At 40.6% G+C, this 24,628-nt stretch overlaps 1 protein-coding gene and 1 long non-coding RNA gene across 2 annotated transcripts in view; one reads left to right on the top strand and one right to left on the bottom strand.

Annotated features, from left to right (window-relative positions):
• LOC125341794 (zinc finger protein 782-like) overlaps window positions 1-24,628 on the top strand; it is a 69,812-nt gene that overhangs the window by 22,541 nt on the left and 22,643 nt on the right. The window lies entirely within an intron of this gene.
• On the bottom strand, window positions 466-23,425 carry LOC125342224. Its single transcript, XR_007209177.1, has 3 exons — window positions 23,415-23,425; window positions 15,380-15,775; window positions 466-478 (listed from the first exon to the last, which is right to left on the bottom strand). It is a non-coding gene; the product is annotated as an uncharacterized LOC125342224 (long non-coding RNA).

The raw sequence follows: 24,628 nt of genomic DNA, 5'->3' as shown, positions 1-24,628 counted from the left end.
TGTGTATCCGAAGAGAATTTTATTAAAACATGCAGTAAGGGAATATTGTTTACTATGAACATATTTACAACATAATGAAAGAGAAGAACAAACAAGTTCAAATTAGAAGAATTGATAATTAATATAGAACCAGTAGGATGGCCGCTCTATGTTCAAGAATTCATGTCTTTTTGTTTGTTTGTTTGTTTGTTTGGCCAGTCCTGGGCCTTGAACTCAGGGCCTGAGCACTGTCCCTGGCTTCTTCCCGCTCAAGGCTAGCACTCTGCCACTTGAGCCACAGCGCCGCTTCTGGCCGTTTTCTGTATATGTGGTGCTGGGGAATCGAACCTAGGGCCTCGTGTATCCGAGGCAAGCACTCTTGCCACTAGGCTATATCCCCAGCCCCAAGAATTCATGTCTGCTGGGCGCTGGGTGGATCACTCCTGTAATCCTACCTACTCAGGAGGCTCAGATCTGAGGATTGCAGTTCAAAGCCATCCTGGGCAGAAAAGTTCGTGAGACTCTTATCTCCAATGAACCACCAGAAAACCGGAAGTGGTAGTGTGGCTCCAGTGGTAGAGGTCTAGCCTTGAGCTTGAAGAGCTCAGGGATAACACCCAGAAATAGCACTGCTCTGCCACCCCTACTGTATAACACATCCATCCTGAGACCTGCTAGTTCCATGTGAGTGGTGTCTTGGAACATTAAGTATCCTCATTATTTCCTATACACCACCACATGATTTACTGGCCCATGATTTACAATGTAGAGCTCAATGACAGACAACCAATGGGACTAAATTGACACACTAACTGTGGACACTTGAAGATGCATGAGAATTGAGTGGACTCTCCAAGACCAAAGAAAAGACAAAAGAAAGCAAAGACAGGTTTCCGAAAGCTGCTGACATTTGGTTGGAAAGGAATGAAGAAGCATAGAGATGAGTAATAAACCTTGAGGAGCTCAGAAAGTCAAATGTTTATTGCAAACCAAAGTTTTGAGAGGAACATTGGGGAAAAGTGGAGGGGAATATTCTGTAAAGAGAGAACTAAGAAAGAGTAGTTGGCAGATTATAGGATACACAAGAGTCAGAAGCAAGGCTTACGTTCTCATTGGTGGTCTCTCTCTCCACATCGTCTGCATCATTGGAGCAGGGTTCCTCAGGAAAGACAGCAATGGTGTCATCTGAGAAAGGAAGGATAAAGAGACAGCCAAATTATCCATTTGATTCCTATTTTCCTGGAATCAAGGCTGTGCCTTATCTTAGTCTGAACAGACGTAGGCACTTTATGAATTGGCCTTCACAATATTAACTTCTCTCACTTCCCTACCCAAAACTTTCTCTTTCCTAATTTCTAACCATCTTCTTTTCCTTTTTTTTTCGGGGGGTGGGGGCGGTGCCAATCCAATCTTGAGACTTGAACTTAGTGCCTGGGTGCTGTTCGTTAGCTTTCTGCTCAAGGCTAGCATTCTATCTCTGGTGCCACAGATCCACTGTGAGCTCTTTTGGTAGTTAGGAGGAGATGAGTCTCACAAACGTTCCTGGCTACACTGGTTTCAAACCATGGTCCTTAGATCTCAGCCTCCTGAGTAGCCAGGATTATAGGTCTGGGCCACAGGCATCTGGCTGGTTGGCTTATTCTTATTTTTATTTTTCTGGTCCTGGGGCTTGAACTCAGGACCTGGGCTCTGTCCCTGAGCCTTTCTGGGCTCGAGGCTAGTGCTCTACCCCTTGAACCAGAAACCCACTTCGGGCTTTTTCTGTTTTTTGGTACCAAGGAATCAAATCCAGGACTTCATTCATGCTAGGTAAGCACTGTACTCCTAAGCCACATTCTCAGCCCTTATTTTTCTTTTCTTTCTTTTTCCTTCCTTTTTATCTGAGATTTTGGACATGAACTCTTTATTTTTTGTGTCATTTGTGGGGCTTGAACTTGGAGTCAGGCTGCTGTCCCTGAAATCTTTTGCCCGAAGCTAACACTCTGCCACTCAGAACCATAGTACTACATCCAGTTTTCTGGTAGTCACTTTGAGATAAGAGTCTTATGCACTTTCCTGCCCAGGCTGGCTTTAAACCCTGACCTGCAGATCTCAGCCTCTACAGTGATTACAGGTGTAAGCCAACAGTGCCCAGCAGTACTTGAGCTCTGTATTTTTGCCTTTTACTTTCTTTTTTTAATCATTTTTTTATTATAAAGATGATATACAGAGGGGTTACAGTAGGGTATGGAGTGCATTTCTTTTGGAACAGTGTTACTCCTTCCCTCATTTTCTCTGCCCTCCCCCAGTGGACTTGATCTGACACTTTGGTTCATTGACTGATGTTCTACCAACCGTGCCACACTTCCAACCCCTAACAATTTTTTCTCCTTGTGATGCTGGACCACCATAAGGTTCTCATAGATTGAACACAGGGTGAAAGTTGAGGAACATAATGTCTTCATTCGTAATGACTCTGTTTCTTAAAGCTCTGACTATCTGGTATTGGCTTAGGTTCCTGTTGTGTTCTGTTAGGTAGAATTACAGCCAACACACCTGTAGCACAATGTAGTTTTCTTAGTCCCTGATTCATTCTCTGGAGTATATATATACTCTAATTGTAAAGCCTCTGAATCCCTGTGGTTTCTCCTATAACATGTAATCTCTCTCCTTGATATTCATAAGTATATATTGTGAATGAATCTACCAACAGGCTAGCAGATTATAAGAAGACACAAGGCATTCTTACCCTTCTCACCATGCAGATCAGTAACTTGCATGTGACTTGGTCCATTTTCATTGTCATTTGCACTTCCTTCTTCATCCACCTGTAATGACGGAAAGGAGTTACTGTGAAAATGAGGCTGTCCTGTGTCCTACGCACTGGTCTTTTCATTTGGTGGCATTAGAAAACAGATGGGAAACTGATTAAGTCAACAGAGCCCAAACCCAGTGCCGTTGGCCGAAGTCTGTAATCCTAGCTACTCAGGAGGCTGAGATCTGAGGATCGTGGTTCAAAGCCAGCCCAGGCAGGAAAGTCCATGAGCCTCTGCTCTCCAACAAACCACCAGAAAACCAGAAGTGATGCTGTGGTTCAAAGTAGTACAGCACTGGCCTTGAGCTGAAAAGCTCAGGGACAGTGTCCAGGCACAGAGTTCAAGCCCCATGATGAAGAGAGAGAGTCCAAAGATACACAGCAAAAGTACCATTGCAAAGAGATATGAGTCCTTTATGGGCTGTGCTTGACTGAAGATATTTCTGTTCTTTCTTTTTTGGCAATTACAGTTTTTCAAGGATTAAAAAATGCTGCTGTGGATAAAGTTTATTGTGATAACTCTTATCAATTACTAAAGCCAGTTGTTTTCCTCCCTCTTTCTCTCTTTCTACTCCAGGGTAGCTATCTACCACCTGAGTCACAATTACACTCCTAAAGGCAATTTTTAATGTTGTCCACAATCAGATCCCCATTGGAAAATTTCTGTCCCTTCACAGTCCCTTAAATAAAATGAATATGATTTATCATACATGTTTACAGGATCATAGTGTAATAGATTTGACCATGAAAAACAAAGCAATACTTGTATGTCACATAAAGACAAGCACACCTGTACCTCAGCTTTCAGTTGATCCTCCTCACTGGTCCTGGCTTGAGGAACAGAATCCTGTGTAGTCTCAGAGGCAGCTAGGAAGGTGCAGATTAATGGTCAGTACAATGACAGTGTTGCTTGGGATTATTTAGGATCAGTTCATTGGTATGGACATAAGACAGGAATATGAGGGAAGGAGAGAATAAATGAAAAGCATGAAAAACTTCACTTTTCCACCTAGAGGAATCCTATTCCATGAGGTAGTGTTTAAATGGTGTGTGAGCAATAAGATTCATGCGGTGACCATATGCTCAATAAAGACCAGATCTATCTCCTCCTCTTTCCTTTCAGAAGCTGAACTCCATTTCCATTATTTTGTTGATCACCTCCAAGATCGGTTTTTCTCTCCCCTCCCCAAATAGTCTCTCATTCATTGCTCTCACCATATACTCTCATATGTATTCTCTTTACAAGATTAAAAATAACCATTATTTTTATATTGAGTTTTATTTGAGTCTAATTATTCTCTGCCAATTTCCCAATCACTTTTAAAGAATAATTGCTAACTATATAACAATACTGAAATGCTACCGTTTTCAAATATTCACTACCGGGCTGGGGATATAGCCTAGTGGCAAGAGTGCCTGCCTCGGATACACGAGGCCCTAGGTTCGATTCCCCAGCACCACATATACAGAAAACGGCCAGAAGTGGCGCTGTGGCTCAAGTGGCAGAGTGCTAGCCTTGAGCGGGAAGAAGCCAGGGACAGTGCTCAGGCCCTGAGCACAAGGCCCAGGACTGGCAAAAAAACAAAAAAAAAAAAAAAAACAAAAAAAAAAATCAAATATTCACTACCAACATGTGATTTGGTTCTTTCCTGATTTGAGCTTCTAGACACAATATAAGGAGTATTAGTAGAGCCAGGGACCCCAACTCATAATAAACTCCAATAATGGACATTTCTTCTTGGAGGTTGGCATGGGGAAGGAATAGATACTCCCTAACAAATCCATCCCAGAGATTGAGCCCACCAGCAATGGGCCCCCGGATTGTAATCAAGTAGTACCTTGGGTTACTTGTTATCTGATCATACCTAGCATTCTGTGTTCTGTTGAATCTGAGTGTTTGCAAGGCTTGCAAACACCATCAGATAACCTCACCGTGAGTAACAGCACATGTTCTTCTGCACTGTTCTATTCCATGCCTCATCACTTGGAAACCTGGGAGATAATCCTGACACAGTCTATAAATGGGATGGTGATGACTGGAAAAGTCTGCTCCTATGTGTTCTATGGGGGATGTGACCACTGCAACCTACTCAAATGACAGATAGCACTCTGTAAGCTATAGCCAAAGCTTAGGCTTCGGAGCTGGAATACCCTGACATGTAGCTCATAGGATCCATGCTAGGCTCACTCCTGGCTTCAAAATATTATTGTTCATTACCAGTATCAAACTATGGACTGTGTTTCTCTGCATCATAATCATATTAGGAGTGGTAATCCTACTTAACCATTCGTTTTAGGTTGGGAGGAGAGTATGAGTGATGGTCAGTGTATCTTGAGACTGGATCATTTTTCAAAATTTATATTGGTATTGCACTATTCAGGTTCTAAAATATGTGTGGGAAAAGAGAGAGACTCTCACAGAGAGGTAGATAATAACTCTACATAGACACACTTACAGATAACCTCCCAACCCTCATTCACACAACCACACTCCAGGAAATTGACCAAGTTGTTTCCAGGGACAAAATTAGATGGTCAAGCATCTTCCTTATATCTTTGCTCCTGCTCAGTGCGCCTTCATCCCTCTTTTCCACCAGGAAACTGGAATCAAGACCGGCCTCTGAACAAAAACCAGCAAGAAAAGCTAAGCTTTCTCAGCACTTAAATATTTCCTAAGCCTGGGAGTGAGTTGAGAATACATACGGTTTTCCAGGACTATGTCATCCACCTACAGATAGAGAAGAAAAGACACTCTGAGAAACAGGCCTATTGTTCACCATGGTTATATTACAGTACTAAAGAAAGAAGGGGTCTGGCATTGTAGTCTACAGTACACCTGAAATAAAAGCTTCCTTAAAAAAAAAAACAAACAAAAGTAAGAGGAGGTAAGTCATGTATGGCTTAGGCAAAAGCATCACAGTTTGAGAAAGAAGGTCAGAAGATAAATTTGGCTCTTAAAAGGGAAAGTCTTTTTTTTTTTTTGCCAGTCCTGGGCCTTGGACTCAGGGCCTGAGCACCATCCCTGGCTTCTTTTTTCTCAAGGCTAGCACTCTGCCACTTGAACCACAGCACCACTTCTGGCCATTTTCTATATATGTGGTGCTGGGGAATTGAACCCAGGGCTTCATGTATACGAGGCAAGCACTCTTGCCACTAGGCCATATTCCCAGCCCAAAAGGGAAAGTCTTGATGTCATTTCCGGTGCTGGGAATAGGGCCTAGTGGCAAGAGTGCTTGGTGTCATTTCCAACCAAAGCTTTTATAAGAGAAAACTATGATTCGGTACAGAATAATACGCTAAAGCATGAAAATTTTGAGTTTTGAAGGAAGTTAGGTATTGTAGTATAATTCCTTAGAACAGCTAAATCAACGTCAACAAAAGAACCACCAGGAAACAGATACTTTAAGGAATAAGAAGGAACTCAAAGGAAACAGGTAGTGGGCTGGGGATATAGCCTAGTGGCAAGAGTGCCTGCCTCAGATACACAAGGCCCTAGGTTCGATTCCCCAGCACCACATATACAGAAAACGGCCAGAAGCGGCGCTGTGGCTCAAGTGGCAGAGTGCTAGCCTTGAGCGGGAAGAAGCCAGGGACAGTGCTCAGGCCCTGAGTCCAAGGCCCAGGACTGGCCAAAAAAAAAAAAAGGAACCAGGTAGAATGAAGAAAAACAAAGGAGGGGAAAATGTAGAAAAATTCAATGCATAGCTTACAAAATTAAGAAAAGTGAGCACAGGAGGTTGTGAGGAATGGGTAAAATGTTCAGATGTGCAACACTGAGCAAGGCATATTGTATTTATAAACTGCTGAGTTAAATGGCAATTCCTTTGTGCAACAACATAAATACATTGGATAAATAAACAAAATAAAGATAAGACCCTACAATAAATGATGTAAGGAGTGCAAGCAACATTATCAGAATGATAGAAACTCAGAATTAAGGATATCAATGTCAGCAAAGACTAAGGTAAATACAATAGGGAAACAAAGATAAGCTTGGTGAAGGATTTAAGGATTGCAAGAAAGAGGCAAAGAGGTCAGTATTTGCAAAGAAATTAACTAGGATAGCCGAAGGTTCCAGATAAATTTGAAAATTTGAAGATAAACACCATAGAAATGTCAGAAAGTGAAAAGACACCAAAGCAAAGGCATAAGCAAATAATAAAAACTGCTTGCACCGTAGTTTCTACTGGAAGCAAAGTAATGATTTGTAATTGATTAGTTAAGACACAGTTCCCTTGACTGGGAAAGACCAACAGCAAGTCATATTCGTATAAGTCATATCTTAGCAAGTAATACATGTGGTATCAAGTGAATCCTTCCAAACTCTGAAGAGTAATGATACACAAGACAATGAGAAGAAACTTCACATTTAGAATGAAAGAGGAGACATGGTGGGCATGGATTTGATACCAGCAGGGATAGCTTTTGGTGTACACACCTTGGTCCCCTGGCCTGAGTAATTGTACTTCTATGATCACTTCTAGTGAACCAACAGACTCTTATCAACAAAATACACAAGAAACACAGACCTATGGATAGAAAACAAGTACTATGTGTGTAGTTATTGTGTTCAATGAAGCCAACAGGAGAGATTTGGAAGAACTGAGTAGCCGCAAGACTCAGTTCTATATCTGTTTAAGGGTTGATCACTTCACATATTAGAAAATAAGACAATCAGAATTTACAGTTAAGGAATACTGTTTAATATGAGGTATTAACAAAAGTAGCAAAAGAACAAGATACTTTTTAAAAACTAGCTAAATATAAATAATTACAATTGGATCTGTTCACATGGGGGGGAAGAATGCAGCTTTAAGTTCAAGAATTCAGGTCTCTATTTTGGGACACTTTGCTTAAGGATCTACAATCTACAACATGGACTCAAGGGCAAGGTGTGTGGGGAGACACCAACAGAAGGGAGTAGAACTGAGGAGTGGGTGAAGATTCAGAAGTCCCTTAGCCTTGGGACATGAACTTGAGCCCTGATAACTTCTATGTGAAGGATTGCAGGTGCCACTTCCGCTCAAGGCTGAAGGTGCTTTCTATGGAACCATCATGTCCGTATGTGTCTTCAAGGAGAACACTGCCATGGGGCCAAACCTGAGCAGCTTTAGAAGCTATTGCTGGGATGGTGAACTTAAAGTGGAAGCAATGGTACCCTTGGTCCAGGAGACACAGAGTTTCAGTTAGCTGAGTCCACTGAGGAGAATGATACCCGCTAACACAGACAGGGGACACGACACTACCCTGCCACCCTGCCTGCCCCATAGCTGACTTATTCTATGACCTGCTGGTTAAACATGAACAGCTTCCTGGCTGCTTTTTATTTTTTTTCAGCATCACCAACAAATATGAACTATGCCTTGCAAATCAAAGCAATTCACTGGAGTCAGGTACATATTATAATGGCAGAATCATGTACATGCAAGGGCTCGGGTTCAATTTCCACTACCAAAGAAAGATGAAAAGAACCCAAGTGAAGACTGTGGAAGAGGTTTTCATTGGCTAAAGTAAAAAGTGAAAATACAAAAAAAAATCAAGTTTCTGTGCAGACTGATTGTGACCCCAAAAACCAATAAATGTGGAAGAAACCCAACAGAAAAAAAAAAACACTATAAAGTAGTTAATGTGGAAAAGGATATGAAAGAGACAGAAATAGGAAATACATTACATTCTCATTGGCAGTTTCTATCTCCTCGTCTTCAGTATCTTGAGACGAAAATTCGGCATGCACCTGGGCTATGACAATGATGGTGTGATCTGGAGAAAGGAGGATAGAAATAATGAATGCCCTGGAGAACACTTGAACGCCGGTTTCTCCTGGGGCCATAGGGAAGACACTCAGAACTGAGTGCTGCCTCTTGCAAGGGCCCCTCTCACCAGGCTTCAGTTAGGTTAGGCTGGAAGGAAGAAAGCATCTAGACCTGTAGATTCTTTTGTAGCTCAGATTCTGCAACCGTATCAGAAACTAGTGCCTAGGCCAGGTTGCTTAAAGAGTGCAATGGCTTTATGAATTTACCCACATGAGACTGACCTCCTGTTTACACACACACACACACACACACACACACACACACACAGAATTATAGTCTGTCTCTGCGTAGCCTGATTTTTTTAAGGTGTGCAATGAGGAGAATGACTAAGGACACATCAGATCTTCATGATCCCATAGCTGAGCTCAGCGGTTACACCTTGTCCTCTGAATGTGAGAATTGGATTAAGGGCAAGGTAAGAATGGAGGGGACATTTCTTTCCACGCCGTTCAAGAAGATCCCAGAGCGTGAAGGATGCCCATAGGAATGTTTTGAATCTCACCTGGCCTGGCCAGTGCCCATTCAAAAAGGAGAATACAAGAAGGGCAGGATAGGATAGAACATGCTTTCACGGGGCCCAAATTTTCAGATTAGCCAGTTCCGCACAGATGTGTCTATGTTGTCCCAGGACATGAGACCCAGGCTTGTTCCATTAGATTCCTTCAAACCTGGGTCAACATCCCAAAACATGAGAACAGTGACCTTCAACTGATGGGATGTTTACCAAAAGCAGAATCACAAAGAGTAGGCTTGTGGAGAATATTGTGCTTATGTAGTCAAGAAAATGAGCCTGCATGCCCAATATCAGTAATTATCCTGAACCTGCCCTGTTACTCCTAATGCTACTAAATCATGAAGAGAGCCCCTAATCCTTGCACTTTGTATTCTCTTCTCCCTGCTTTGGGACGCTTTTTCCCCCCCAGCCCTAGAGCTTGAACTCAGGGCCTGAGCATGATCCTTGGCTTCTTTTTGCTCAAGGCTAGCACTCTACCACTTGAGCCACAGCACCACTTCCAGCTTTTTTCTGTTTATGTGGTTCTGAGGAATCGAACCCTGGGCTTCACGTATGCAAGGCGAGCACTCTACCACTAAACCACATTCCCAGACTCCTTTGGAACACTTTAACATTGGTTTCAACTCAAGAAGAATTCTACCTGCAGTGTCTTCTTCTTCACTAGATGAATCGTATCGTTTCGTATTCCAGGCTGTAGAGACACAAACAATGCCAATGAAGTTCCTGGAGACAGTACCTCAGTCACTCTTTCTGGGTCAGACTAGATTGTGGTATACCTCTATGTTGTTTCAAGGTGGTTTGGCCCAAAGATTGGATGTTGAGAGACAGGGAAACCTTTCAAAGGTAGGTTCTCACAAAGATAAAAGTTAATTTGGGCACACTGCCATAGGAATGATTTAAGCCATTACTCAGGCCCTGTGTTGTTATATATTCTAAATGTAACCCAGGCCTCTGAATCCCTGGGTTTTTCTTCTACACCACATGATCTCTCTCCTTGATAGGCACAAGCAGATACTGTATAGAAATCTGGGGTCACCGCTGGCTGTCCATGAGAGGAGACTGGCCACTTTCCCCCGTCTCACCATCCAGATCGATCACGTGCATGCGACTAGGCTCATTGTCATAGACATTTCCACATCTTCCTGCATCCCCCTGCCGTAACAGAAAAGGAACTGCTGTAAGCACCAGGCTGTCTCGTGTTCCATGCCGCAGGTTCAGTGGTGGATGACGGCTGGTAGCCACAGACATGAGTTCCTTGAGCAAACCCTTCAGAACCCGCCACACCTGCCTGCAGACCCGAGGCTTTGTAGTTGGGTTAGAAGGCATAGTTAGTTCTCTTAGCCTTTGAAGCTATCACCAAAGCTCAGATAGGTTCATTTGCAAGCCATTACATCTTCATGTAAATTGCCCTGGCTGGAACATCCTTGTCACTAGATCACACTCTCTACTTGCCTTTACTTGTGCAAATGGGTGTGTAAATAAATGTGCTGACCTTCAGCCTCAAAGACTTTTGGATGCCAACAGCCCACGGGGGCCCCAGCTTTCCCTATTATGTGTATGTGTATATTTTCCCAATCTCTTACAGTCTTCCCTCAGAGACAGCTTGATTCAGCTGTTCCATGGCAGTTGACATTAGAAAGCAGAGAAACTAGGGCTGGGAATTATGGCCTAGTGGTAGAGTGTTCGCCTCATATACATGAGCCCTGGGTTTGATTCCTCAGCACCACATGTATAGATAAAAGCCGGAAGTGGCGCTGTGACTCAAGAGGGAGAGTGCTAGCCTTGAGAAAAAAGAAGCCAGGGACAGTACTCAGGCCCTGAGTTCATGCCCCAGGACTGGAAACAAAAATAAAACAATTTAAAGAAAGAAGAGAAACTGATCAAGCCCAAGTTAACAGTAAAATAATGGTTATAAAATTCTTGCTGCCAAGAAACACATGATTTTTCCCAGTCTAGAATGAAAGATTATTCTATCTACAGAATTTAATTTTTTGATCCGTTTTTATCTTTAAGTAGTTGCACAACAGAATTTTTATTAAGGAGGAAAAAAAAAGATATTCTGGATATGCTCATTGGGAGACCCTTTGTAATCTATTGACAGCAATCTTTTTATCATGGTAAGTTCTCAGTTCTCACCTGGAAAATAACTCTGGCTACATATTACTATATAGTAAGGAAACCAAAGTTTATGAATCGTATACAAGTTTATGTGATCGTAATGTAATTCATTGGGAAAATAAATAAATCTTCTCCCCACCCGAAAAAAAAAAAAACAATGCTTGTATTTCACACCAAGACAGGAAAACTTACTTCTGCTTTTGATTGGTCCTCCTCATTTATCCCATGATGAGGCAGGGAATTGAGCGAAGTACCAGAAGCAACTAGGAAGAGAACAGACGGACTGTCAGTAAAATGACAGTGTTCTTAGGCTTATTCAGGATCATTAGTTGGGCTTGACATGAATCAAGAATACAGAGGAAAGAGGGGATCAGGAAGGAAATGAGCAGCCTGAGAAGCTTTAGCGGAGAAATTTCTCCATTACATAAAAATCTCATCAGTTGGCAATTGTGAACACATTTATGAACACCAAGGCTTGTGCTCTGCTTCAATGACCAGGCCCAACTCCTTCCCTTTTCATTAAGAAACTGAATTATATTTCCACAATCTCATTAGCCACTTCCAAGAACTTTTTCTGTCTCAACATGCCCATCTATCTATCTCTTTCTTTACTGGATTCTTACTTGCTTAAAAGCCACCACTTGTGTAACACTGGATTCTTTGTTGGATATGCTTTCTAATTTACAAATCCCCCCCTTTAAAGGCTAATTTGTAACTACAGAAGGTCCAAAAACACTGAGATGCTAACATTTGCAAATAATTCCTACTAGCACAGGATTGTTTTGTTTCCTGAATGATTTTTTTTTTTTTTGCCAGTCCTGGGGCTTGAACTCAGGGCCTGCGCACTGTCCCTGGCTTCTTTTTGCTCAAGGCTAGCACTCTACCACTGAGCCACAGTGCCACTTCTGGCCGTTTTCTGTATATGTGGTGCTGGGGAATTGAACCCAGGGCTTCATGTATACAAGGCAAGCACTCTTGCCACTAGGCCATATTCCCAGCCCCTTGCTCTTATATCTGAAAGGTGATCCCAATCCTATGGCTTATGAATTTCACATTAACTGCAAGAAAGTCTGCTGCTGAGTGTCAGGTACAGTATGTGAAGACTGTGGAACTTCGAGTGACAGATAGCACTCAGCCAAGTTTTAATAGTGACAGTGTAGGTTTAGAAGCAGGAACTCCCTAACATGGGGACTAGGGATACCAGGACAGAAGGATGGATGCAAATCTATATATAGCTCAGATGACCAACAATGTGCCCTTGGCTGGCTTCAAATATTCCTTATCCATTTACAGTAGGAAACACCTTGACTATTTTTTTTCTGTCTCCTAACCAAGTATAGTGTGGATATTAATCTTCAGCTGTGCTGAGAAAAGTGTGAATTAATCATCTACATATGTCTTACAGAAACCTCCCAGCCCTCAGGATCACAAATTGCACACCACCACCATGACATAGCTGCTTCCATGAAAAGAATGAGTTTGCCGGCACCAGTTGGCTCACACCTGTAATCCTAGCTACTCAGGAGGCTGAGATCTGAGATCGTGGTTCAAAGCCTGCCCCGGCAGAAAAGTCCATGAGACTCTGATCTCCAATTAACCACCAGAAAACTGGTAGTGGTGCTGTGGCTCAAGTAGTAGAGCGCTAGCCTTGAGCTGAAGAGCTCAGGGACAGTGCCCAGGCCCAGAGTTCAAGCCCCACGACCCATAACAACAACAACAAAAAATAATGAGATTGTCAAACATGTTCCTTGTTTCACTGTTCCTGCTCAGCACACTCTCATTCCTCTTTATCTCCACAAAACTGGAATCAATGTGGATTTCTGGACAAAAACAGGCAAGAAACCCCAACCTTTCTCAGCACTTAAGTTGTTTTCTGAGCCTGTGAGTTGAGAATACGTACAATTTTCATGGGCTGTGGAGTCCACCTGCAGTAAGAGAAGAAAAAACATTATAAGGAACCGCTCATGTCCAATCCTGTATGTTCATGTCAATTGCTCACTATGGTGACATTAGAAAAATAAAGGGGATGAACTTGTGTTTCATCACTGACCTGGAAAAGAAAAATCACCTGGTAACATAACTCTGAGGCTAAAGGACTGGATCTGGATTGTGCATAAGTACAAGGTAATATAGAGAAAACTAACCACTAAAAATACCTATTAGTGTAGCTGACGTTGTTTCCTAGAAAGTAGAAGTACTTAGAAAATATCAGGTCTTGAGTTCAAACCCATATTATGTCAAAAATAAAAGAAAAACAAATAAAAAATACCATGAAAACAAAACTGCCTAGGAATCATAGTTTGAGAGAATAACACATATTCAACTTTAGGTGGTGTTTTCAGGAAGTATATATGTTTAGTATTAAGTTCTCTCAAGTCTGTGTCATGAAGTACATTGAAATCATTAAGAGTGACAAAAGTGCTTGTGTTCCTAGCAATTGCTAACTGATGTTGTCATATTTCAGCACCATCTAGAAACAGACAGCAGAATTGTGGAATTGTTCTCTCTTGGCATTCTCTCACAACGGAAGTTGCAGAAGACTTCCATATTAAACACAAAGATTAAGCTTTTATTAATGCATATGGTAAGTTTCATGCCTGAAATTCATTGGAAAAAAATAAAATAAATAAGGTTCTTCAGACAAAATGGAACAAGTTTACCTCATCTTCTTCGTCCGAGTAATCACAAGGCACTACTTTCATGATGACCTTTGTAGAATCTAGGAAGAGAAAGTGTGACTGTCAGTCCACAGGCTTCATGGCAGAAAAATTCAGAGATCTTCTTCTATATAGACATAGAGCTTGTGTGGGTGAAGGTAGATGACTCAGTTGCTGCCAGATGCTCCTTAGTAAATTAATTATCTATTTTTTGCTGTTACTGGAGCTTGAACTCAAGGCCTGGGCACTGTCCCTGAGCTTCTTGTGCTCAAGGCTAGTACTCTACCATTTGAGCCACAGTGCCACTTCCGGCCCTTTTCTGTTTATGTGGTGCTGAGGAATCAAACCCAGGGCTTCATGCATGCAAAGCAAGCACTCTACTGCTAAGCCATATTCCCAGCCCCCCATGAGACTCTTATCTACAGTTAATCACCAGAAAACTGGAAATGGTGCTGTGACTCAAAGTGGTAGAGCACTAGGTTTGAGTGAAAAAGCTCAGGGACATCTCCCAGGCCCTGAGTTCAAGCCCTACAACTGACAAAAAAAAAAAAACACAAAAAAAAAAAAACAGAAATACATCTTTGTGAGTTCTTAAGAGACCATAAGAAAAAAATAACCAAGACTAGATTAGAATTAAACAGCTATGTTATATGCCAAATAGGTTGCTTAAAATACATGATAAACTGAAAACCTAAGGCCAGAACCTCTATAGTGGATAATATGGCATCATTGCTGAGATCAGCTAACCATTTAAAGTTCACTGGAAAAGTATATCCACCCATCCTGTAGTCTCTGTGTTCCTTTACGAACTGGATGTGACAGACTGAGAAGGGGATATTGCCATGTGATTCAGAAATAAAGGAAGGGGGCAGGGAAGGTGGCTTAGCGGTAGAGTGCTTGCCTGGCACCCATAAAGCCCTGGGTTCGATTCCTCAGTACCACCAGAAATGGTGCTGTGGCTCAAGTGGCAGAGTGCTAGCCTTGAACAAAAAAGAAGCCAGTGACAGTACTCAGGCTCTGAGTTCAAGTCCCACAACTGACAAAAAATAAAATAAAAGAAACATAGAAGAAATAAAAAACAGAAGAAGACACCAGAATATAGTAAGCCCTCATGTCAGAGAGTGGGTGAATTACTACCATGAACATGGCCATCCTACTAAAAGCCCATCAAAGTGGTATTCTTCACAGAAGTAAAAGTTAAATTCTGTGAATTTAAATATCCTCAGAACATGCAATGAGAGGAAAATTACATGCCAAACAAAATAGGTGAAATAAATTCATTTAATTATGAAAATATAAAAATGAATTTTATAATTTGAACTGACCCCACTGGAATCAAAATATTCAACAACATAGGCTATCATGAAATAAAAATACCACCAGGTAAAGTATCTACAAAAAATCATTACCAGAGGAATGCTTCCACCTAAATGACATTTTTAGGCAAAAAGGACCTCATCCCTTTCCCTCCAAACTGAAAAGTGAAACATAGCAGAAGGAAAACTCAAGTGGAAAAGTCTACAAAACTTTTCCAATCTCCAATTAACCACCAAAAGAGCTGGAAGTAGTGCTATGGCTCAAGTAGTAGAGCACCAGCCTTGAGCAAAAAAGCTAAGGGACCAGCACCCAGGCCCTGAATTCATGCCCCAATACCAGCATGAAAGAGAAAGAAAGAAAAGAAAAAAGCAAGCTAGCTGAGATCATAATCTAATATTTTCATTAGCTATGAAATTAGCAGTGGTGCACTCTTCTTTTATACTTGCAATTTTCCTAAAACTCTCCGTTTGTTATCAGAAACAAACTAAATCCAGGTTGTTCCCTGTACCTATTGGTACTTTGGTGATGACTTTGAAACTTCAAAAGTCATCTTCAGATCATACTGATGTTATGAGAAGCCCACCTGCTAAAGCTTCTTGCTTTCCTCATGTGATTGTGGTGACATTCTGTCTCAGACAACTGTACTTTCTTATGACATGGGGAAAATAGAAACTACTTGAATGAGGGATTGCCTGTCCTGCTGCTCTACAGAGATATAACCTTTGTAAAGAACACAAATAGCAGTTGTCATACTAAGATGTGATTATCTTTCCCTGTCCATGAACTTATTGAAGGGAGATAGTGAATGAATTATTATATTGGGAATTTTTTATTTGTAAGATCTAGTGTAAAATAAGAACTTGCAACTTTTTAGACCTGTATGTTGCCTGTTTAATTAATATATTTCTCTATGATATTACTTAAAGTTTAAAAAAGTTTTCTATCCACTGTCAAGTTTCAATTGGATAACATTTTGTCTACTTTTTTTTCCTGACTGTTATTTGATGCTAGCTGGAATTTAAGAAATGACATTGACCTTATTCAAATAAAGAAATATTTTAGGGCTGGGGATATGGCCTAGTGGCAAGAGTGCCTGCCTCATATACATGAGGCCCTGGGTTCGACTCCCCAGCACCACATATACAGAAAATGGTCAGAAGTGGTGCTGTGGCTCAAGTGGTAGAGTGCTAGCCTTGAGCAAAAGGAAGCCAGGGACAGTGCTCAGGCCCTGAGTCCAAGGCCCAGGACTGGCAAAAAAAAAAAAAAAAAGAAAGAAATATTTTAGTAAATTTGCTTTTTTTCTCCATTAAAAAAAAGTTAAATTCAAAAATTAACATGGAAATATAAAAGATACCGAAGATCAGAAGCATAACTGAGCCAGACACTGCTGGCTCATGCCTGTAATCCTAGCTACTCTGGAAGCTGAAACCTGAAGATAATGGTTCTAGGCCAGCTTGGGTTCTTATCTCCAATTAACGACCAAAAGCCAGAAGTGAAGCTGTGGAACAAAGTGGTACATCACTTGCTTTGAGCACCATTTTTCAGGGAAAGTGCTCAAGCACAGAGTTCAAGCCCCAGAACTAGCATAAAAAATGCTTTTCCTAAGCATAAACAATACTGGAGGTATCAAAATACCCTATTTATGATTGGACGTATAGCTAAAGTGGAAGTGCATCAGACTAGTAATCACAGCACCACGAGTTCAATATACATATTTTTTTCTTTTTTTTTTTGCCAGTCCTGGGGCTTGAACTCAGGGCCTGAGCACTGTCACTGGCTTCTTTTTTGCTCAAGGACAGCACTCTGCCACTTGAGCTACAGTGCCACTTCTAGCCTTTTCTATGTGTTTGGTGCTGAGGAATTGAACCCAGGGCTTCATGTATACAAGGCAAGCACTCTTGCCACTAGGCCATATTCCCAGCCCCAAGTTCAATCTCTAGTACCACAAAAATAGTGGATTTTAAGTTATACTACAGAGCTATTGTAAAAAAAAAATAATAAGATAAAATAAAAAGCAGAATTTTACCAGCAAGAACACAGACACAAAGACTTATGAAACAAAATAGTAGTCCCAGGAATTCAACCACATAGATACAGCCATTTTTTTTTTTGGAAAAGGAAAAAAATGCACCATCTTCAATGAATAGCATAGGGAAAACTATCAATTTGTAGGAGACTGCAATGATTTCAAAATGGATCAAAGATCTGAATGTAGAATGTCAACTAGTGGAACCTCTACAGCAAAATGCAGAGAAAACTAGAACATGTACACACAAGACAATATTTTCTGGACACAGTAAAATATAGAAAAAACTCTAGATCATATACATATAAATTATTTTCTGCCTAGAAAATTTATAAACAAGTATTGACAAGTAACATCCAATTAAAAAGTTTCTACACAGAAGACAAACAATTGCCATTTAGAGAAAATCATTTTTAATGTACAGCATTTTATGTTGTAAATGTATCTTCACTTAGGCGATTGTATGAATTAAAATTTGCACTCATTAAATATAGAAGAACATAGCCTGACACTGTTATCTTTTTGTTAAACTTTATTTCAATGTAACTATGCTTACAGAAATACACTCGTATTGGTTAATAGAATGCACTTTGAGTTTAACTTACCCTACACAATTTCAACCAAAAATATTGGTACATGGTTTACAATTTTTTTTTTTTTTTTGGCCAGTCCTGGGCTCAGGGTCTGAGCACTGTCCCAGGCTTCTTTTTTGCTCAAGGCTAGCACTCTGCCACACTTGAGCCACAGCACCCCTTCTGGCCGTTTTCTATATATGTGGTGCTGGGGAATTGAACCCAGGGCTTCATGTATACAAGGCAAGCACTCTTGCCACTAGGCCATATCCCCAGCCCCGGTTTACAATTTTTTAAAAAATTTGCAATTTTATAATCTACTACAAATGTATAAAAAGATCCTCCATCAAATGCTGCTAAAGAAAGCAGCATGAACCTTGAGAAATATACCTTTGGTTTGCCTCAGAAAAATAACAAGTATTTCACTGTAAAAGTTTATAAAATTGGTGCAACAAAACATTGTTGTAATGTTACAATGCCAGTTTACCAAGTTCAGTAACTACTGGATGTGGGACCGAGAGCCTATGTACACATATGAAACTGTAAGAGCTATCTGATTCAGTTAATATTGCAGGTATATTGTAAATTTACACAAACCAAGATTCAGATCATTTCTTAAATCTGAATTAACACTATCAGCTAGCTCACTTCATCTTCTGAGGTGAACAAGGACACTACACACAACAGCTGTAAGTTTTTCTGACTTATGCACCAAAGAAAATTAAGTTTCCTCTTCAGCTATCAGTCCAGAAGTAATACCATACTAAAGCAAGGTATTCCTTCCACTGTCAACATTCAATGGGGTGATGGAAGTTGAGGTCAATTTGGGTTGTAATTTGTATCAGCACTCATATGCAAAACAGCTCCCAAAGTTAATGACCACATAACTGTAGAAATGACTCTAAAATGTAAAACAGCCCATCTTGGAAGACATCCAGTCATAGTTATAGGAAGCTTTATCAGACAACTTAGCCCCTTAGGAATTACACTTCAATTTAAAAAAAAAAAAGTAGCCCAAAATAAGAAGCAGCTCTGAAAAAAAAAATACATAACTTAAAATATCTTGGAAAATGTGAATATAGTTCAAAAATAATTAAGAGATATATTTTCATAAGACTATACCTAGGATTAAGTTTGTAATCTAGTCTAGCATTTCAAGTTTATCACTAGTTACTATTTATCAATATACAAAATAACATGCTCTTGTTCCCTTCCTTTATCAAAAGGGAAAAATTCTAGCTTCACGTCTAGGAATAAGGGGAGACTAACAAGATTCAAACAGTTTCATGCAAGTATCACATTTTTCAAACGGTAAAACTCTCAAGTGGACTACAAGTTCTGATTCCTAATATACTTTTCATTGAAACAACTTTTCATCAGTAAAAATACTTGGCATTAAGGTCCAGGACCTAATATAGCTCTGACAATCCAGTCCACATTTTCTGAAAGTCCTCAAGTCCCAATTCATTTCCAGTAATGGTGTTTTTACAGTTCAATTTAATAAGGGGTTTAAATTTCTTGTTTTCACTTTTCTAGTCTTAAAGGTTTGATTAAAAATCAGTTCAATTTCCCAGAAGGCATTTTTTTTCCTTTGCAGTATGAAAGAATCCACAAAGACTCCTTCCTCAAACAGACTCCCAGTCTCTAACCTGTGCTTAATGATGACAATTTCTCAAAAATGTAAAGGGGTGTTATCTTTTCTTTTGCAACATAATACACTCTATCCTAGTCATCACTGAATGGACACATGACTGAATTTCCCCAGTACCTTCATTTGGCTCTAGCTCAGGGTCTCCACTATTGGGTGGCCAGAGACGAATTCTTCTGCCATAATAGTCTGGATTACTCGATGACGATCTCGATCTCACAGGTGGTGATTCCTCACGACAGCAACAACAACCTGTCAAATATATTACAGTAGATTCAGGGGTGGACATCTTGCTTGGCAGAGGTTCGGTGGTTAACAAGTAATGATTTGTTCCCATTAAAACATTGGGTTTTTTCCCCCTAATAATTGTGCATATGCTGGAGTATAGTGTGATATTTGAGAACATGTCCATGTGTATAGTGTGTATAGTGTGCATAGTGTGTATAGTGTGTAACATGTGTATAGTGTGCCTTTGGTAGTATATCTTATACTTTAAATTATCTGTCTTGGGGCTGGGAATATGGCCTAGTGGTAGAGCGCTTGCCTCATATACATGGAGCCCTGGGTTCAATTCCTCAGCACCACATATATAGAAAAGGCTGGAAGTGGCGCTGTGGCTCAAGTGGTAGAATGGCAGCCTTGAGCAAAAAGAAGCCAGAGACAGTGCTCAGGCCCTGAGTTCAAGCCCCAGGACTGGCAAAAAAGAAAAAAGAAAACATCAGAAAAATTGATATTGGGGAGGATAAAAACACACGAGGACAATGTGGTAAGTAAATTGGAACTAGACCATTCAAAGGGCAGCATTGAGAAAGTCAGCATGTACATACTTTTACAGCAACAGTTCAGGTTTCCCATCTCGCAGCAGTGTAGGTATCACTCTGAGAGCACCCCAACTGCCTCCGCTAAGAAGCTCAAAGCAGAGTGACAGTTGGGTTGGAAGGCATCCCCACATCCCCACGGTGACAGGCCCTCGTAGAATGCTCACCATCAGCCGCTGACACACGGCAGTTGGCCATAGGACAGTACAGGTTTTGATTCAAAATTCAATTGCAGGTAATGTGGAAAAACAAAATTTTAGGCATTTGAATTTTATACCTTTCAGATAATTATGATTATACTTTGAAATTTTAATGTATTATATCAGTATTTCCCTAGGTGTGTTTTTAATGGAATTATTCAAAATTAAAATTTTTCATTCTTACAAAAAAAAAATTCAATTGCAAAAAGAAGCCAGGGACAGTGCTCAGGCCCTGAGTTCAAGCCCCAGGACTGGCAAAAGAAATAATAATAATAAGTTAAATTAAAAAGAATTGTGAAAAATAACTGCTGAGGCTTAGGGATTTTAATCTCGGAGGCCCAGGTTTGTGAATCAGGTTATCTACCAGGCTTGGTTATTTTTGAGAGAGGGCCTCTCTTGTACATGAGCTGGCCTAGATTATGATCCTCCTGTTTGTCCTTGCTTCTGTTACTGAGAACACAGCATGTCCCTCCCGATCCAAGCAGTTTCCAGACAGACTCTAAGGTGTGAGCTGGTCTTGAAACACAATCTCCCAAATCTACTTCCCATGTGGTTAATGTGACAGACTTGATTCACTAAACCTTGCTAGATTTGGGTTTTGACATTGGCATTCAGAAGAGTTTGGCCAGTGATTCTCCTCTCGTGGATTATCTATTTCTACATTTATTGTCAACCTTCTCTTGAGTTGATGAAAGTAGTATGGTTGTGTAACTTTGTGTTTATTCTCCAAAAGAAAATCTGCAACATTGATATTAGGAAATGTTCATGTTTCTAAATGTGCATAATTTTAGGACAGCTGCTGGCAAAGAGGAAGTGTAAGATATATTAGAGAGTACTGGGAATGTGGCTCAACGGTAGAGTGCTTGCCTAGCATGCATGAAGTCCTGGGTTCAATTCCTCAGCACCACATACACAGAAAAAGCTGGAAAAGGCACTGTGCCTCAAGTGGTAGAATGGTAGTAGCCTTGAGCAAAAAGAAGCCAGGGACAGTGCTTAGGCCCTGAGTTTAAGCCCCAGGACTGGCCAAAAAAAAAAATCATTAGAGAAATTGGAATTGGGGAGGATGGAAACACACGAGGACAATGTGGTAAGTAAATTGGAACTAGACCATTCAAAGGGCAGCATTGAGAAAGTCAGCATGTACATACTTTTACAGCAACAGTTCAGGTTTCCCATCTCGCAGCAGTGTAGGTATCACTCTGAGAGCACCCCAACTGCCTCCGCTAAGAAGCTCAAAGCAGAGTGACAGTTGGGTTGGAAGGCATCCCCACATCCCCACGGTGACAGGCCCTCGTAGAATGCTCACCATCAGCCGCTGACACACGACAGCTGGCCATAGGACAGTACAGGTTTTGATTCAAATCTGAATTATCAGACACATAGATACAGAGTTCAAGCCCCAGGACCAACTCATGTCTTCGTGACATACTAGAGAGTCTCACCCTTTTATTGGGATGAGGCATTTTAGTGCCAGGAAAGACTTTGCCCTCTTAAGTCCAGAAAAACCCATCACTTCATTTCCTGTCCTTTATACCCTCAAGTAATTGAATAGATTCTTTAGACTCACTGGGATTTTAATATTGTGGGTTCCATGAACTAGAAACTTGGCCTGATTTCTATACTGAGCAATCAAAAAGACTCTGAAATCAAGAATTTGCTTTGTAGAATAAGACTGAAACAATAGCATTTGGTCAACTCAACCGGATCCTCCTCTAAGCACCAGCCTTAAGATGTTTTCCTGGACAAAACTTTAGTCTGCATGACCATGACAGAAATAAAATAGCCCCAGAAGCCCCTATACCGTCAGGCAACTGCCAATGATCCAGATTGTCCCTTCATGTTTCCTTTAATCTGTCGGAGAAGGACAGGTCCTAGGATTCCTTCACACTTCTTTTCATAACTATACCCTCATCTTTACTGGCTCAAGTCCAGATTTACAATGAGAATCTGAGAAGTCGGGGCCGGGGATATGGCCTAGTGGCAAGAGAATCTGAGAAGTCAAGAGTATACTTCATATGGCATATTATAACCAAATTACATCTTTGGGAGAGGGAAAATTCTGAACACTTCTAGAATATGTACCAATGAAAACTTCATTTTATAATCATTATGATTATAATTAGGAGGAGGAGTATCATTAAGTAGTGGGGCAAAGGAGTTGTCATTTGATAAAGAAGTTTATGAATACAATATCAATATTTTTAATGCCACCCCTTTCAATATTCTGACCTATCCCTCTTCTTTTTCCCCTCACTCTTCTTTTTCTTTTATTTTTGCCCGTCCTGGGGCTTGAACTCAGGGCCAGGGCACTGTCCCTAGCTTCTTCTTGCTCAAGGCTAGCACTCTACCACTTGAACAACAGTGCCACTTCCGGCTTGTTCTGTTTATGTGATGCTGAAGAATCGAATTCAGGACTTCATGCAAGCATTCTACTGCTAAGCCACATTTCCAGCCTTAAAAGAGATTCTTTTAGTTGCTAAACTATACTGTGTATATAGCAATTGTTAGGCCCAACAGCATGAATTGTGATCCAATCTGAAAGTTCTGTGACATAGTGTTACTACAATGATGTGATTATATACATATTTTCCTGGTACTGAATGTCACTGTCTCTGTTGAATAGTTAAAGCTCAAGTAGCAGAGAGTTTTTTGTAGCAGATTGGTTTCATTGCCATAATTTCACTATAGGAAACTTAATTTGCTGCGGAAAAGGTATGTCAGTATTTCCCATTCAATGTTGTCCCTTCAATTGGATTAGTTAATATGTCTCAAAATACTACTCTAAAAAGTTTCTCTGAATTATAACAGAAAGTTAAAATTGTATTTTAATATTATTTCATTATTCAATTCGTGTATTTGAATCTTCTATCTAATACCTTGTCTTTAGTCATTTCTTCATTAATAATATATATTGGACTGGGAACATGGCCTAGTGGCAAGAGTGCTTGCCTCGTATACATGAAGCCCTGAGTTCGATTCCCCAGCACCACATATATAGAAAAGGCCAGAGGTGGCACTGTGGCTCAAGTGGCAGAGTGCTAGCCTTGAGCAAAAAGAAGCCAGGGACAGTCTCAGGCCCTGAGTCCAAGCCCCAGGACTGGCACACACACACAAAAAAAGAATAATATATATTAATACCTAATACAAACCACTAGTCAAGCTTTCCCAAATAAATATTTCAAAAAGTAAATATGACAAACTACTTTATTTTATGCTGCTCTAGGGCTTGAACTCAGGGACTGGGTGCTGTCCATGTGCTGCTTGTGCTCAAGGCTGGTGTTCTTATCAATTGAGCTACAGCTACATTGCTGGCTTTTTGGTAGTTTATTGGCAACAAGAGTCTCACAGACCTTACTGAGACTGGCTTCAAACCATGATCCTTAGAACAGCCTCCTCAGTAGCTAGGATTGCAGATGTCTAGGCCACTAGCACCTGGAAATAGCCTTTTGTAACGCAGGCTTCCACATAATTTAGATTCCATAAATTGCAATAATTAATTTCAGCAAATTGGTATGGATACAGAGGGAGGGGTCATTTTGAGACTTTAGACACAACGGAGCATGCCTGTTTTGTGTTCTAGTTCTTCCTAAAGAGGAATCAGCAATCCAACAGGGAGAGGTAAGATGACCTTTCTTAGTTTGTGATACAAATGTTACTATCATATTTGAAATGTTTTCATTAACATAATATATAAGAATAAGAACGGTTGTACATTTACTATGGTAAGAGTATTAGGAATCTTGTCACGCAATCCTCTACTAAATAGAGCAAAGAAAATTGTAGATGTGAGGTCAGGATCACATTAGGAGGCCTTTTCATTTGAAAAAAAAAAAGTCTTGTTCTTATTCAGGTTAAGTGTTTTATCTTTTTGTTGTTGTTTGCCAGTCCTGGGTCTTGAACTCAGGGCCTGGGTACTGTCCCTGAGCTGCTTTTGCTCAAAGCTACTAGTAGTGCTCTGCCACTTGAGCCATAGCGCCACTTCTGGCCTAGTTTGTGTGTGTGGTACTGAGGAATCGAACCCAGGGCTTCATGCATGCTAGACAAGCACTCTACCACTAAGCCATATTCCCAGTCAAGAGTTTCATCATTTTCACTCAAATGTTTTCAGATAGAATAACCATAAAAAGTGTTAGCCTTTGTTAGAAGTAGCTCAGCCTGTTTGGAGTGTAGCC

The sequence above is a fragment of the Perognathus longimembris genome, chromosome 25, assembly GCF_023159225.1.
Source record: "Perognathus longimembris pacificus isolate PPM17 chromosome 25, ASM2315922v1, whole genome shotgun sequence".
Lineage (NCBI taxonomy): Eukaryota > Metazoa > Chordata > Mammalia > Rodentia > Heteromyidae > Perognathus > Perognathus longimembris.
This window is presented reverse-complemented; position numbering and strand designations above follow the sequence as displayed.